Source organism: Callorhinus ursinus, unplaced genomic scaffold (assembly GCF_003265705.2).
Source record: "Callorhinus ursinus isolate GAN/ISIS: 27379988/994484 unplaced genomic scaffold, GSC_fseal_2.0 scaffold36, whole genome shotgun sequence".
Lineage (NCBI taxonomy): Eukaryota > Metazoa > Chordata > Mammalia > Carnivora > Otariidae > Callorhinus > Callorhinus ursinus.
Genome location: NW_027397098.1, coordinates 10,294,067 through 10,310,909, shown reverse-complemented (window position 1 = coordinate 10,310,909; position 16,843 = coordinate 10,294,067). Strand labels below are relative to the sequence as shown.

Below are 16,843 nucleotides of genomic sequence, written 5' to 3'. Positions count from 1 at the left end.
ACGAAGTCTTCTCTTTCTCTGCAGCAACTGAAATGAGAATGAGCATACTTCTTTATTTAAAACAAAAGTGTGGACAGCCTTTGTATTGCTATAATTTAGCAAGAGGTGTCTCAGTGACACAGGGAGAGTCTCACAGAAACATCAAAACCTCAAACAGGCAGAAGAGAGAACACAAACGAATCAACAGTCAACCTGGGAATGAGAGACAAAAAGCATTCAGTGGCATCCAAGTGGGTCAACTCAGCCAAAGTTTCGGAAATTAAACATCAGGCAAACGGAGGCAAATTAAGTAACATCTGTAGCTTTTATATTTCTTTACAGATAGAAAGGTTTCTTGGGTAAAGGTGACTGTTGTAGAAGATAACCTATAAATTAAGAATAACTTGCCTTGCAATGGGCAGAGAAGAAAGATGGTAAACAGTGAACGACAGAACAAAAAGTGTTTTACCCTGTTGCTAAGACTTCTACCAAGTAGTATAATAAAAAGAATCAGATTAAATATCAGCCTCTTGCCTACAAACATGGGCTCAAAAGAGAATTAAAATAATAAGCATGACCTGAAGGTAATATTTTAAAAATAACCCCTATGGTTATGTGTTGCAATGACCAAAGAACGTAAGCCTAACATTCAACCAGCTGTTAGATACAGTAAGGAAGTGGATTTGTTGACAAAGCTAATACCGCTCTCCTACCTGAAAACACTAACAAGACATCCCCCCACCAACTGTTAGGGACTGAACTGTGTCCCCCACAAATCACACATTGAGACCCTAAGCCCCCAGGTAACTGTACCTGGAGTTAGGGCCTTTAAGGAGGTAACTAAGGTTCAGTGAGGTCGTAAGGGTGGGACCCTAATCTTATAGGATAGTGTCCTCATAAGAAGAGGAAGAGACACCAGAGATTTCTCTCTCTTCATGATGCGAGGACACAGTGGGAAGGTGCCATCAGCTTGCGGGAAGAGAGTTCTCACCAGAAACCAACTTTGAGGCTACCTTGCTCTTGGACATCCAGCTTCTCGTACTATGAGAGCCTCCCAGCCTGTGGTATTCTGTTATGCCAGCCCCAGCAGAATAAAACTAGTATCACCAAAAACAATGTAGAAACAATACAAATATTGAAACATAGAAAACAAAACACCCAGGATGACATCGTTCCTACTCTGACACTAATTTTAACGTGTGACATGAACAGATAGTCCACTGAAGCATAGCTCTGATCAAATTACACCAATACTCGAGAAAACTGTCCCAGTCCTTGCCGAATTGAATCATGGCTTCTTAACCTGTTATTGCAGAGCCTCCACCTGTTGGTTCCCACTTGCCCTCCCCACACAGCACGCCTCTTAACGTTACCGCAACTTCTCTATTTGCTGGGTATATACCGACCATCCATCTCGGTGACCGTGTACACCTATCTTTCTGTTTGGAACGCTCTGTTCTCTCCACCCGTGCACAACAGCCATCCCCCAACCCTTCTCATTTTGGGGGGACCTCACTCTCATACTGCCTCATTTGGAAATCCTTCCCTGCTCCCCACAGAAAGAGGAGTGATTTATCGGATGGGTAAGTTTTAGAAGAACAAACTGCACCTGCCAAGCCCAGACCCTCCTTTCTTTTGGAGGCAATTTGCTGACTCTCAGCATGTTTCTCCATTCTTCTCTACTATAAGCAGGGTAGGGCCCACCCACCTAGTCCTGGGAGGCCGGCCACAGTCCAGCATTGCCTGTCACACCCTGAACAAAGACCAACCTATTTGCTTGAACACTTTAGCCATATCCACCAGTCCAGCCTCAAGTTGACTTCTTTTTCCCATCTCTCTGACTTCTGATCTGTCTGTCCATTTGTTCCAAACACAAGCATAGGCTGGAGGGGTTATTTATGGATCCCCTACAACTCACATGTAAATTCACATGTATGCAAAGAGCTCTACATAGTTTATATTATTCAGTCTTCTCAGCAAGTCCATGAAGTGGGTATAATTAGCTCCAGTCTATAGATAAGAAGCCTGAGGCTTGAGTGGGTAAGTAGCTTGCTGAGGGTCACAGAGCTACTAAAGAGCAGAGCCTGGATTCCAGCCTTGGTTGCTAAGCATCTCTACCCAAACCAGTTTGTTATTTCTTGGTAGAAAATGCCTTTTAAGGTTAGCTCGGGAAGGAAGTGAAAGCATGGAGATTTCCCCACAGAGTGGTTTCCATCTGCTCTACGGGCCCTAATTAGAAAGGACTATCACAACAATCCGCATGGGCTTTCTCAGCAGCCTCCATGCTGCCTACTTGCTTAATTACCTTCGGTACTAATCTGATGTTTCTCTTTGTCAGTCGCTGTGGTTTAATGATCTTTCTACCCCATAGTCTTGAAAAAGTGGGTAATATAATTGGAGTTGAAGTTTCCTGGAATAACATAAGCTCTCATCCGGAAGTGAGGTCAACGCTGCTGAACTGGGCAACAAAACATTCCCAGGATGTCACCAGCGTGTAGTGTCTCACCTCCCTGCTTCTGCCATGCATGCTGTTAGAGGTGGTGGGTTGGGACGAGTGAGGATTTACATGGCCAGGGCCTAGAACAAAGCTGACCGCTTCACATAAAGTTGGGAGGGACTTGGTCTCCTTGGCACACTTCTCTAACCACAGTTAGGGTAATCGCTTACTGAGTCCAAAGATGCTGCCTCGTAGAAGCAGCAAATTTAATTTATGCTCTGTCCTTGCGTCAAAATTTACTCTCAAAAGACAGTCTTCACCACACACACACACACACACACACACGCAAGCACAAAGTAACTATGAAGTGGATATGTTAACTAGCTTGCAGTGCTGATATCTCACAATGTATAAGTACATCAAATCACCAAGCTATAAACCTTAAGTATATCCAAATTTAAATTGTCAGTTATATCGCAATCAAATTGGGGGAGAAAGAGACAATTTTCTCTGTGCTTCTACCTTTTTGTCAACCCAGTAAACAGGATACTTTGTAATCTTTCTAATGCACAAGGGTAAGAGTCTTCTTCCTGGAAGTTAAGTATTCAGTGACAAAAAGCACACCTCAACCAGAGGTGTCCAATCAGAGCCAGGGCCCTGGGCACGCTGGTCAATGAACACCTTAACTGAGAAGGTGAAGCTGAAGTCCCCGGACACACAGTCCACCTTCCTCTGGCCTTTGCTTGGCAAGTAGACACAGAGGATGGAGACACACAGGTGAGCTCCCAGGTGTGTAAATGACACTGCTAAGGAATAAAATTCAGCTTTTACAACTGCATACATAGTCTGAGACAAATGACCTCATTTCTTTGTGTCTATGTTTCCGTATCTGTAACATGGGGAAAATAATAGATCTACTTCCTAGAGTTGTCATGGGGATTAAATGAATTAATTTATGGGAAATGCTTATAACAGTCTTTGGTGGAATCACTTAGGACTTTCGCAGAGTATCCTTAGAAATTCTCCTTGATGAAAATTAGTTGCCAATGACAGTAACTTGCTCAATGGACTATATTATACACCAGGACGACTAGCTAAGGAGAGAAGCAACACGCACATCAGTTTTTTGCCATTGCTCATCAAGCGTCTGCTAAACCCACCTGCTATATACAAAGCGCTGTGCTGGATACAAGAAGGAGGTTTTGAGAGCCTGGACTCTACTTCCCTGCCCCTTTTATCCTGTTAATAAAGTGATGTGGCCAGTTAATGTGTACTTTGTGTTAGAGACCGAGAAAACAAGAAATGGTAACATAGGCTCTCACTCCTGGGTACACCACTAGCAAAGCACCCCTGCCTTCCCAGCGCTACTCAGACACCACACCCCACTTCCTCCTGAGGGTGGGTGACGCTTTTCAAAGAAAATACAGTATTTGGTAGTATCATTGCAGCAAGCGGAAATAGCAGAGTTCAGTCCACAGATGAACTAAGAGTTCTGTACAGAATAACTTAAAAGGAATCCTCCATGTGTTAGCTGCGACAGGCAATGGTGCTGTGAGTTACTGCCCATCACAGGAAGCATGTTGCGGAGAAGGGGATGGGATGGACCAGGATGGGGACCAGGAGAAGGGAAAGAAAGAGGCAGAGTGGGGTCAGGTGATCTTGGGTGGATCTGTGTGCATGTGGGGCTAGGTGAGTCACCCACATCTTGTTGCACGGAGAAATGTCCCCAACTTAGAAATGAGTGGGGCGTAAAAGCATGGTTGTAATTAGAGCTGAGAATCCATGGAAGTTGAAATTAGATGCTACTTAGGTTCCTACACTAGCCCATTAATTGACCTATTGATCTGCTCATTCAGAATGAAGTCAAAATTCATTTATTAAATTGACCAGCATTTGTCATTGTTTCAGGTTATGACATCCTCCACTTGGCTTTTCTTCCTGAGACGTGTCAAATTTATTATAGGTTTACTAGCCCACTTGGGGTCCATTTTCTCATGTTAAAAACCACAGATGACTCTGATTCTCAGGGAATCTTGGCTGTACTGCATGAGACGAGAACATCCGTATTGTCAGCCACAACTGCAGTGGATACCCACCTGGCCAGCAAGATGGGAACCCACTAGCTCAGAGGTTCTCACTGAGCATCAGCATCAATGGGGGAAATCTAGAAATGCAAATGCCCCAGCCCCCACCCAGACGCACTTGAATTAGAAGCTCTGTGGGCACGGCTCAGCAATCTGAGGCCTCCCACTTACTAGGTGTACACTGAAGTTCGAGAAAGAGCGCACCTGCATCAACTCCACAAGGCCAGGACCCTGTCCTTCTCATTTTGACTTGCTCAGCATCTAGCACAGTGCTGGGAATTAAGGTGGTTCTAAGTAACTCCTTCTCAACCAGGGCGATCAGCCTCCAGGGGACGTTTGGCAAAGTCTGGAGACCTCTTTGGTTGTCACAAATGTCCAGGGAGAGGGTGTGACTCAAAGTTGAGGTTGAGGAACCCTGTTCTGACTAAATGCATTAAATCTGGTGAAGCCCAGAGGATTTCTCTTATCCATCCCTCATAGTCTCTCATCACTTCCCCACAGTTAGTGAATTCTAGCTCCACAGAAAGAAGGGCATGAACAGGCCTGGGGCAATGTGTCTCTCTCTTCCATACTGCCTTCCCATTTGGGGACTCTGAGTAGTGCAATAACTGACATATAACACGCTCACAATAAGTGTCTTTTGAATAATAAGTAAATGGATAAATAAATTAGGAATGAATAAATCAGTGAACAAATTAGTTAGTTGATCTGTTCTTTTTTTATTTTCTTTTTGAAAACTGAAAGGGCTCTTAGTCATCAAGTGGTCTGTCCTCTCTCATAACAGATGAGGGGATTAAGGCTCAGGAAATTAAGGCAAGAGAAGTTACCTGTCTAATTAGTGAAAGAAGTGTTACTAGAGCCCAGGTCCCCTAGATTCTTCTTCATTCATCTCTCCACTGTGCCTGTGTTGTGGGTATCATTCCGTGAGGGATATGATCTGGACAAACGGTTGGATTTATACTCAACTAGTATATGCACAGAATATTTGTACTGCTCACACAGCAAGACTGTGTAACCCACCAGCTGTGAGACCCTTGGCCTGCTCTGATTTATTTGTGACATGGACGATTCTGTGAATTTTGACCAGCTGCAGCGGCCTCAGATACAGTAGCCAGGCACTCGGTCAGTGAACGAACCCGGCTGACTGCTCGTTATGCACATCCCAAAGGGGGTTTTCTGTATTACCGTATACATACAAAATGTGAAGAGATTAAAAACTTTGCTTCTTTGAAGAAAAAAAATGGTAAAAAGAAAAAGAAGCATTTGATTATGAGATACATCTTTTGCAAATGCCAAGCTTTGACTTCACTTGGTGAATTTTTAGCGAGCTCTTAAGATTATTTTGGGATTAGAGCCATCATTTGAAGTATACTTCAGCCTATTCTTACAAGACAACAATCTCTTAAAAGGACACCACAGCATCTCATAACTGCAATTTCACTGTTCTCCAGAGTAGAAGGTAGGTGGAGTGAATAAGTATCCTCATTTTAACAAGGAATCCATTACAGATTACTGGCAAATAACAAGTAATATGCATAGAGTACTTGACAGTTTACAAATAGCTCTTCAAAAATGAAGGTAATAAAGAGGTTGCTAGTGCTAATAGGTATTGGAAATTGCTTTTTTTTAAAGATTTTATTTATTTATTTGACAGAGAGATAGAGAGCCCAAGTAGGCAGAGCAGCAGGCAGAGGGAGAGGGAGAGGGAGAAGCAGGCTCCCCGCTGAGCAGGGAGCCCGATGCGGGGCTCGATCCCAGGACTCTGGGATCATGACCTGAGCTGAAGGCAGACGCTTAACCGACTGAGCCACCCAGGTGCCCCTAAATTGCTTTTGTTTTTTAAAATTGGTTCTTCATCACAGAGTTTGAGAAGCATTGTTTTGTAGTACCCATTGTATTGCAATACTTGCTAAATTGCAATCTACTCGGATTTTCTATTTATCATCTTATATTCACCGCCCCCCCCATGCACTTGAATGTAAGCTCTTCAATTTTAGAAGCAATGTCTAGTTTTTTGTTTTTTGTTTTTTGTTTTTTTTTTTACAGACATCATTTCTTAGAGCAGTTTTGGATTTATAGCAAAATCCAGGAGAAGGTACAGTGATTTCCCACACGCCCCTTGCCCCCCCCACAGTCTCCCTATGAACAACCCCCACCAGATGGTATACTAGTTACAATCCATGAACCTACACTGACACACCATCATCACCCCAAGTCCATAGTTTACTTGAGGGTTTATTCTCGGTGTTGCGCATTCATTGAATTTGGATAAATGTATAATGACAGGTATCCATCATTATAGTATCACACAGAATAGTTTCACTATCCTAAAAGTAACACTGTGATCAGTCTATTCATCCCTCATTTCTCCCCAGCCCTAATAGATATTAATAGAACCGTGTGGGGTTGGCAGCAGAAGAGTTGGGCAGATTGTCAGAATAAAACAGAATGTCCTAAAACAGATCCAAATATTTACAAGAGTTTTGTGTACAATAAAGATGGCATTTGAAGTCAGTGGGGAAAGGAAGGATTGCTTCATAAACGAGGCTGTGGCCATTTGCTAAAACCTATATTAAAGCTAACATCAAAATAAAATTCAGATAGGTTGATGATATTAATGTGGAAATAAAACCACTACACTACTAGAAGTACTAGATATGTAGATTAATAATTATATCCTTCGGAATTAGGGAGGACTTCTCAAATATGATACCACAGATCAGCCCGAGAAAGGAATAAATTTCTATACTATGTTACCTAAAAATGAATGTGTGGTAAACATTAACAAAGTATAAGGAAAACAACAAATTGGCCGACAAAATTGTAAAGTCTGTGGCAAAATATTTGACAAATATGTGAAAAGCTATTAAACATCAATAAAAAGGGACAAACCTAATAATGAAATAATATTTGCCTAATTAAAAAAAACTGGCAAAGTTTGAGAGCAGACATTTTTACAAAGTAAATATTACAAAGGGTGAATAAAATATGAAAAAGGTCAACTTCACTAGAAATAAAAGAAATGTAAATTAGCCAGCTTCATAATCCCCTCGCTGCAATTCTGAAATCCAAAATGCTGAGAAAATAGAAAAACAATTATTCTGTGGTGCAAGCTAATTTTGTAGCAAAACCTGATACGGGCTATTTATGATCTGTTTATTACACTAAGCATAACTGGTAATGCCCTGCCCCAACATGCAGTTTATCGGGAATATTTTGTAATATACAGTGTATAACTTTATTACCTTTATAAAGTATAAATTCGGAAACAGCTCTGGCCACGGTTTGGAAAGGGACATGTACAATCTTTATGGAAGAAAATATGTATTAAATGACTTTAAAATAAGGCAAGTACATAAAGGTTTACGTACAAGAATGCCCATTGTGGCACTGCTTCATAATGGCATAACTGGAAACAGCCTTAATGTCCAAAAATATGATATTGTGGGAATATATTATGGAAAATAACTACAATGGAATATTTTACAACCAGTAGATGTTATTCACTAAAATAAAGATATTTACAAGATACAGTTAAGCCAAAAAAGGGATGTACTAACCATAGTATATGTATCATATACATACATATACATACATATATATGATACATATACTCATTTAAAAAGATATAAATATACGTGCATAAATCTTAGTGGGGAAAAAATATACCAAAATGCCATCACTAGGTGGACTGGATTTTAGGTGATTTTAAGTAGTTATTTTTGAGGAGTTTACAATTCTGATTTTTTTTTATGATTCTGATTTTTAAAAATGATCTTGTAGAAGAAGAAGGGAAAACTCCTTTTCATATATTGACTCATCTTTCACTCCTAACAATTATGTAAAGTAGGATGGATGGTTCCCGTTACAGAGAAGGGTTAAACAGACGCCCACGGAAGTCAGGACTTTCTTCAAGGGTACAGAACCTATAAGCGACGGGACCTACGTCCTCTGGTTCCACATCTAGTCCCTTTCCATGGCAAGGCCTCTGTGGGCCCCAGATATCACCTGGCGCGCATTCAGACCCCTAGCCTTGATAGCATTTGGCAATTTAACAAGTCTTTCTTTCATTTAATACCACCTGGTTGGGAGCATCGTATGGAGAGGGTGTCGTGGGGAGGCACTAAGACAATGAAGCCATAGCTCTTGATTCCAAGACTATTCCAGTTCTTACAATAAGGATTCCTAATTTAGGAAAGAGTAGTGGTCCACAAGTCTATTAATAAGTAGCGTGTTTAGATCAGAGAATAGATTTTTTTTCCCCCATAGAAGTGTTACCCATGATGCTGAAGCCACATGTGCACATTTTCTGAAGTACTAAATGATACTCTGAAACCACCTACGATGGTTTTACAATAGACTTACTAGGAAATGCATCCCAACCTCCCATTTGGAGTTTTAGGAACATACCCCAAGGTAGCTGGGGCAGCCAAGCCAGACGTTCTTTGTTTTTACTGAGCAGTGGGATCAGGTCCTTCTCTAGCTCCAGGACACCTGAGGGGCTCCATGGCCAAGCGTCGCAAGAGTAAAGGTGTGGGGAAGGACTCTGGGGAGGTAGCAGAGGTTGCGGGAGATGAGCCGGGCAGGTGATGCCGAGCCCGGAGAGCAGAAGTGCAGCAGGAAAAGATGGATGGCAGCAGAGCCTGGCTGGGGGTGGGAATGGAGACAGGGCAGTGGGGAGCAATGCCAGGGAAGGTGAACTGGGAGCAAAACGAGGATGAGGGCAACAAGAAGACCATGTGCAAACGGTGGTCTCCAAAAGGGGGCATCTGAAGGTCGGGGCAGCCTCTGGCACAAACCTTACAACTGACACAGAGACGGAGAGCTACCCCCTGACCCAGTTCCTTCAGTTCCCTTGTAGCTGGATGTGGCCAACGACAGGTGAGCCTGGCTGATATGCAGCCTCCAGGCTGAGCCCACCTGCCTCCTCCTGCCGCTGGCTAGAACGTGGAGGTGGCGGCATTGAATCACCTTGGCGATCATGTTGGCAATGTGCTTGGCCGCCTGAGCCTGGATTCTCAGGCGGGAGAGAAGTCAGCCATCAAGCTTAGGCCACTGTGATTTTGGAGCTCTCTAACAGAAGCCAGACACACAGACTAACGAATACTGCACTTCCCAACACTTCCATAAGAAAAAAGGATATAACTGAAAGCATTTTCTGAACGCTAATTACCCTGATAACACACAGAATTTTATTCTTACACTCTAGAAAGTCCTCCTCGCCCTCTGCTCTTGCCTCTTCTCTGCCTTCAGAATGACCAGCCAATCCTCCCTGTCCTGCTCACAAAAAAAGAAACAGGATGTGACAACGGTAACCAAATGGGGCATCCAGCATCAATGTCATGTTCCCGTCTCCACAACCGACAGCATAAAATAAACCCAAAACCATCTTCTGGGCACAGATATTTTCCTGAGGTTTAAAAATTTGAAATTCAAATTTGCCTGGGGAAGACCTCTGGGAGAGAAAGCAGAAGGAAACACATTGTATACTTAGTACCTCTATCATGCTCCTGGGCTGCAAGAAGCAAAAGGCTGAGTTCCGGGGCACAGCCTTTTCCTCCTCGAAACAAAGCAAAACTGACAATATCATGAAAATACTCCTGCCCCTAATTCTGAACATCTCCTATCCCCAGGGCTCAGAGTGGAGTGAGAACCGGTCAGGCTGCCACTACAATAGGCTGATCACGCTTAGGGGACAGAAATACAAGTCCTGAGGCGTGTGGGGTGCAGGAGCATGATTGGTAGACATGGAGAAGGGCTGGGTACTCTTGGCTCTTCACTGGGGGCATTTGTGAATGGCTCTAGGGAAGTGGGGATTCTGTTTCTCTCTTACTTTTGTTTGTTTTTAAAACCAACATTTCATCTTGTTCTAAAAAGAACTGAAAGCTATAAGCTCTTTCATTAATCTGTGCCTCAGTGTACCTCTCCAGGAAATGGAACAAGAATGAGGGATAGACCCACTCAAAGTGATTTCACATACGTTTCCTCCATTTGAGTGCTGTGGTCTTGTGACATACTCAGGTTGGTATTCTTATCCATTTTTGCAGATAGGGAAATAGGCTCAGAGAGGTGAGGACATTCGTTCAAGGTCGCACAGCTAATCGTGGTGGAGTGGGGACTGGAGCTCAAGTGCCACAGATGCTAAGCTGAGGGCCCTCTGCTGTAAACCTTCTCTCCGCTTTATGGGGTCTTTTCAGAAAGACCCACAGTTCTTTGATCTCCTGTAAGCTCATTTCTGTTCTGTAAGTAATTATTTTTAATTACATCTGACTGAGAGAGTTATGTTGACATCTTTGTAGAGAAACCTTTGGGTTCCCACTGAGTTCTGTGCAGCTGGTCTTCACTGCAGAGACATGATGATTAAAAGGTATTATTCATCTAATGCTTCTCTAAGGTCCTCGAGGGACACCTTCACCCGAGTCGATCTCAGTAATGAAGTCATACTTCCTGTCTTTGCAAAGTTGGTCAGGGAAGCAGGAACAATACTGCCTTTTTCTGGTTCCACGTCCATGGTGCCACCCTACCCACGCTTCCTCCTCCGGGGCCTCTGTAGTTCTGTGCTTCCTCCCTGGTGATGGGATGGCATAAAACACAAGTGACAGAAACAGAACATCTGGCTTTCACGCAAATACGAAGGCAGAGAGGAAGTAGGGAAATGTGCTCCCTGGACCCTCTCTCCCCAGAAGGACTGTGCACATCACCTCCAGGAGGAGCAAGATTGGGACCATGGCTCTTGCCAGCGTCCCCCAGAAGCTGCCTTCAGTTCCTGGTTGAAACGCCCCCTCCTCTTGCTGGGCTGATTAGATTCTGCAGCTTGTTTAGGGAGAATGTCTACTGGCATCCGACCCTTGGGGCCACAGGACCAGGGCCCAGGGATGGCTGACTTTGGGGGCAGCAGGACATCAGTAGGCAAGTCTGGCCCAACCTGTCTACACCCAATGGCAGCTCTGTCTTTGCTGGGCCTGCGGTAAACTAAGAAAGTCAGACTGGATTCTGATAGGAGAAGATGGTGTTCCAACAGGAATGACTCTTAGCAGAGAGACGAGAAGCATCTAATAGAAGCTGTTTCATTGGGAAACATTAAATTCTTGGTTTCAGATCTACAGGTGGCATGACTAGGTTTGAAGGGCATGAGGAATGGCTCTTTAAAACCAAGACTCCTCCCCACTGGTTCCTTATGCTTTCAGAGAACCCAGGCAGCACAAAAACTGAGAATTTCCTTGCTTAGCAGTGATGTCATAACGTCGTCACCGAGGTGACACAGGTCCTTTCTGCTGCTTGGAGGGAAGTTGGAGTTGGAGCAAGAACGAACCTCCTACGTCTGATTCTAGGCTGCCTGTCAACCTTTAACTGAACTGTTTCCAAACAACCCGTAAAGGAAGTACTTTTAATTTACGTTTAATAATTGAAAGTGACATGGCTAAGCATCAAGTTACAGTTCTTCACATGAGGGAAGAAATATTAGTGCATTCGATGATTAGAGCCTCCAGTTTCCTCTCTGTTGATCCTAAAACTTTGTTTTACAATAATTCCAGGACTCATCAGTGAACGCCATGTTAGAACTTGGAGAACTTTGTCTAAAGTTACATATACTAACCTTGTGGACACTCTGAGTTCAGCACTCGGAATCACAGGTTACATAAAAGTTCTTTCCAGAGAATACTGTGAATCCTCAGATGTGCATTTAGCTATGACAGTCCTTTTAAATTTGGTTGGAGATTCTCTCCTGTACTGAAATCTACCTCCCAGGTATCACTTCCTCCACTAATCCTGAGACTGTTGCTCCTTGGCACCAGCTGGGCCATTTCCATATATTAAGCGTCTCACTGAAATCAAAACGCTCCCTCACCGGCCTAGTATTTCACTAGCCTGGTAATGCTACAAAAAATGGAAATTAGGTGAGTTTGGCATGAAGTTTATAAAATCTGTGCCGAATTCTGCTGATTATCACTTTTTTATCTTTTTTTAAACAACTAAACAGAAAACTTTCTGCTATATTAGAAGTCTATTTCTCCCTTTTAAGTGAAGATCAGAAAATTGCTAATTAGGACTTTTTTCAATTATCTTGCTTATATTGATGTGACATATTAAAGTCACCCCCAAGCCTTTTCTTTCCCATATGAAGTAGTATCTATTCTTTATGCTTTTCTCCAAAAAGTATTCATATTCACATTTAAAATGATTTTTTTTCCCTACTCACTGGATAGTATCTGGTTTCCAAATGAACTTATTAAAATGCTGAGCCCAAGGGCATTTCTGCAATATTAAGTTCAAGGCCTAGGAAAGCAAACACAATCACCATGTTCTTTGATTCTATACTAGAGGCAGGAGCCTGGGCTATGCAAAGGGACTGAGGTCCTAACTGTGGCTGGTTCTTGTGTTTACACCAAGAATGAGAGGCCAATACAAAGCTCAGTGGGGAACTGGCAAGTCTGGGAAAACCACTCCATCTCTGCAGGTCTCAGCTTCTTGGCCTATAAGACACAGGAGTAGAGATTAATCTCTCCAGTCTATTTGCACCCCAACCCCTACGATGAGGGATGGCTTCCAGGCTTGCTAGTTGTGCTCACCATACTGCTATTCTAATGTATTTACAGACAGAAGCCTGCCATCCTGGAGAAACATCCTTGCATTCAGATGTTATAGGAATAACATATAGCTGATCTGTGCAATAACAGTCGCACAATAAATTTTCATTGAGCATGGATAATAGGCATTTCCTCCTTGCAACCGTTGCATTTTAGTAGAAGCAACAAAACATGGATACAGTAGCACCAACAGAAACCAGGGACATGTGAGTAACTGGTATCTACAATTTTAGCCCTAACAGTTCTGACAGGAGCAGCACGTGGGCATAAGTCAGCCGCTGGATTGTCAGGTACGCTTTGCCACCCATTTTGTGGTCAGATTGTGGCATATAGGGGCATGTACAGGGAAGTCAGAAGATCAGCCTCAATGTTGAATTTGCTGTTCCAGGTCACTTGTCTGCTTTGCGAGTCAAATTCCTTATCTAAAAAGCACGGAGGTAATAAGAGTCACTACATCATAGTTTCCTTAGGTATTCCTAGGAACGTAGTGGGAAAATATACAATCCATAAAGTGTAGTAGGGTATTTCAAGGTCAAGTTCACATTCTCTTGTTTCTGCCAAATAAAGTTATAAAAAAGTTTCTTTTTCTACTTGGGTTCAGAAGGTCCCAGAGCTAGAAGGCATCCCCACTGCCAAGCTATCCTTTCCCTATATTAGAGTTCCTTCTGCAGGGCTCTAAGAAAAGTCCAGGGGTAGGAAATGAACTCTTCTTCCGGGGAGAGCAGAGCTCTTTAACTGCCTGGCAGGGAGGCAGCCAGCACCCGCCACTGTCCTTTGAAGCCAGTCCCGTATTTCTGTGTGCTCAGTAATTGGTGCACACACACCCTGCTGTGTTTACTTTTAAGAAGAAAAGAAGAAAAAGTCACAGAGGTGGAACCCAGGCATCTGAAAATACTGTCAGCACATGCTTCCGGACATTTTCTGCTGAGCCTGGTCGGGCTTCTTTGTGGCTCCAAAGGAAGGAGAAAACGAAGTGGGGATGGGTGGAGCTGGGAAAAAGGCGAGAGGAAGAAGTAAGAACTAGGTCTGTCTGACTGAACTCACTAGTTCATTCTCAGAATTAGAATTCATACATCATTGTCAAGCCAGCAGCAACTTCTGTTACCCTTATCTATTAGAGAGAAACCAACCGCTATTTTGTGGTTACATAAGAAAAGCAAACATACACCTCCAGATGCTTAAGACACTGTCATTGAAGATGACAGACACTCACTCCAACAGAGCACAGTTTCTGACAAGGCTGTTCTATGCCCGGTGGGGCTATTCTTCAGGGAAACCCACGTCGGTGCTGGAATGAGGACCTGCGTGGGGAAATCTGGGCACTGGCCATACTGTTTCCACCCATGCCCCTCCTGGCGTTCACTCCTCAAGTGCATCCTTCCTGGCTGAGATGACAGTGATCTTGTTGGACTTAACGCTGGGAACCAGCATGTCAACCCTCCCCATTATGGGAAAAGGAGAAGTCATCTCTAGACCTATATTAAGAGGGTTACATATTTTTCAGATGGTTTGCATAGAGCTTCAAGGCAAGTTACCATTCTTCCCTCAGTTAAGTAAAACTGTATCACTTACTACAATAAACGGAAAACCTCATGAATTCAGCCTACACTGCATCCCTGATTAATTTTGGAATATGTGTCAAATTTCACAGGGAAGTGATAGACTGAGAGTTATCTCTGGAGAACATATTTTGGTGAATGCTTGCTAAGTGCTAAGACTATTTTGAGCCTTACATGGATGTTTAAGTGCATAAGTTATAGATATTTACAATGGAAATGCAAGTTAGAAATAAGATGATTGACTACCATTGATTGAGCACCTACTGTGTGCTTTATACTCCTCTAAAAAAAAAAAATGCCCAAAGCAGCTCTGCAAACTAGAAGTCATTGTCACTACTTCGCAGATGAAGAAACTGGGCACAGAGGTTAAACATCTCATGTGAGGATTTACTGCTGAAAAGGAGAAGAGCCACGATTTAGCCTGTAAGACCCACTCCACTATACCAGGGCCAGCCAGTTTCTATTTTTAAAGGTGAATGGTCCCCACAACCTATTTTTAACTATTTGAATTATTTTACCTGCAGTAACAAAAGACTCACAATACATATTTGGGGAGAAAGGCAAAACAACAAAAATACAAGTGCCATGCTAACTTTTATTTTATCGTTATGTGCAGGGTGGATCTAGAGATCTGAACCCCTTCTGCATCCCCACCTGCTCTGCCCATTGATCAGGGATCTAGCACTGCTGTATTTGTCTCCAAAGCAACCGCTGCTTAATTGCTAAGATACTCTATCCTTTGGGAGGCCCTGTGTGACCATTAAGTATGAGACCCTGGGAAGGAAAGGCAAGATAGGATATTTGTTTGTACAATATTATATTTTGCCCCTTCTTTATTTTTAGACAAACCCCCAACACTGGAAGACCTACACATTATTTTGGTCTTAGTACAGAGGTATACTTCGTTTTATTAAAACTTTGCCTTATTGTACTTTGCAGATACTGCATTTCTTCTGCAGTCCTGCTTCAAGCAAGTCTATCAGAACATTTCCCAATAGTTTTTGCTCACTTCATGTCTCTGTGTCACATCTCGGTAATCCTTGCAATATTTCAGACTTCTTCATTATTGTTATATTTGTTAGGGCGATGTGTGATCAGTGATTTTTGGTGTTACTCTTGTAATCGTTTTGGAGTACCATGAACCACACCCACATAAGATGGTGAATTTAATCAATAAATGTGTGTTCTGACTGCTCCACCAACTGGCAGTTCCCCCCACCTCTCTCTCTGTCCCTATTCCCTGAGACACAACAGTATTGAAATTAAGCCAGTTAATAACCCTACAATGACATTAAAGTGTTTTAAGTGAAAGGAAGAGTCACACATGTCTCTCCTTAAATCAAAAGCTAGACATGATTAAACTTAGTGAGCTAGGTCTTTTGTGACAGCCACGTTGTGAATGCAAAGGAAAAAATCTTGAAGGAAATGAGAAGTGTTACTCCAGCGAACATGAATGATAAGAAAGCAAAACAGCCTTACTGCTGATATGGAGAAAGTTATAGGGGTCAGATAGAAGATCTAACCAGCCGAAACATTCCCTTAAGCCAAAGCCTCATCCAGAGCAAGGCCCTAGCTCTTTTTAATTCTATGAAGGCTGAGAGAGGTAAGGAATCTGCAGAAGAAAAGTGTGAAACTTGCAGAGGTTGGTTCATGCAGTTTAAGGAAAGAAGCCATCTCCATAACATAAAAGTGCAAGGTGAAGCAGGAAGTTATCCAGGAGATCTGCCTGAGATAATTAATGAAGGTGGCTACACTAAACAACAGATTGCCAATGGAGATGAACCAACCTTGTATTGGAAGAAGATGCCATCTACAACTTTCATAGCTAGAGAGGAGAAGTCAATGCGTGGCTTCAGAGATTCAAGGGACGGGCTGACTCTCTTCTTAGGGGCTAATGCACACTGTCTGCACACTGCAGATGAGGTGGAAGCGGCCAGAGAACCAGAATTAGAAGTGGAGCCTGAGGATGGGGCTGAACTGCTGTGATCTCATGATCAAACCTGAATGGATGAGGAGTCGCTTCTCATGGATGAGCAAAGGAAGTGAGTTCTTGAGATGGAGTCCACTCCTGATGAAGATGCTGGGAAGATTGTTGAAATGATGACAAAAGATTTAGAGTATTACATAAACTTGACAAGGCAGCAGCAAGGTTTGAGAGGGAGGACTCCAATTTTCCAAAGAAGCTCTACTGTGGAT

General features: G+C 42.9%; 1 protein-coding gene across 3 annotated transcripts in view; it reads right to left on the bottom strand.

Moving 5' to 3' along the window:
• PRKCQ (protein kinase C theta) overlaps positions 1–16,843 on the bottom strand; it is a 192,219-nt gene that overhangs the window by 148,255 nt on the left and 27,121 nt on the right. The window lies entirely within an intron of this gene.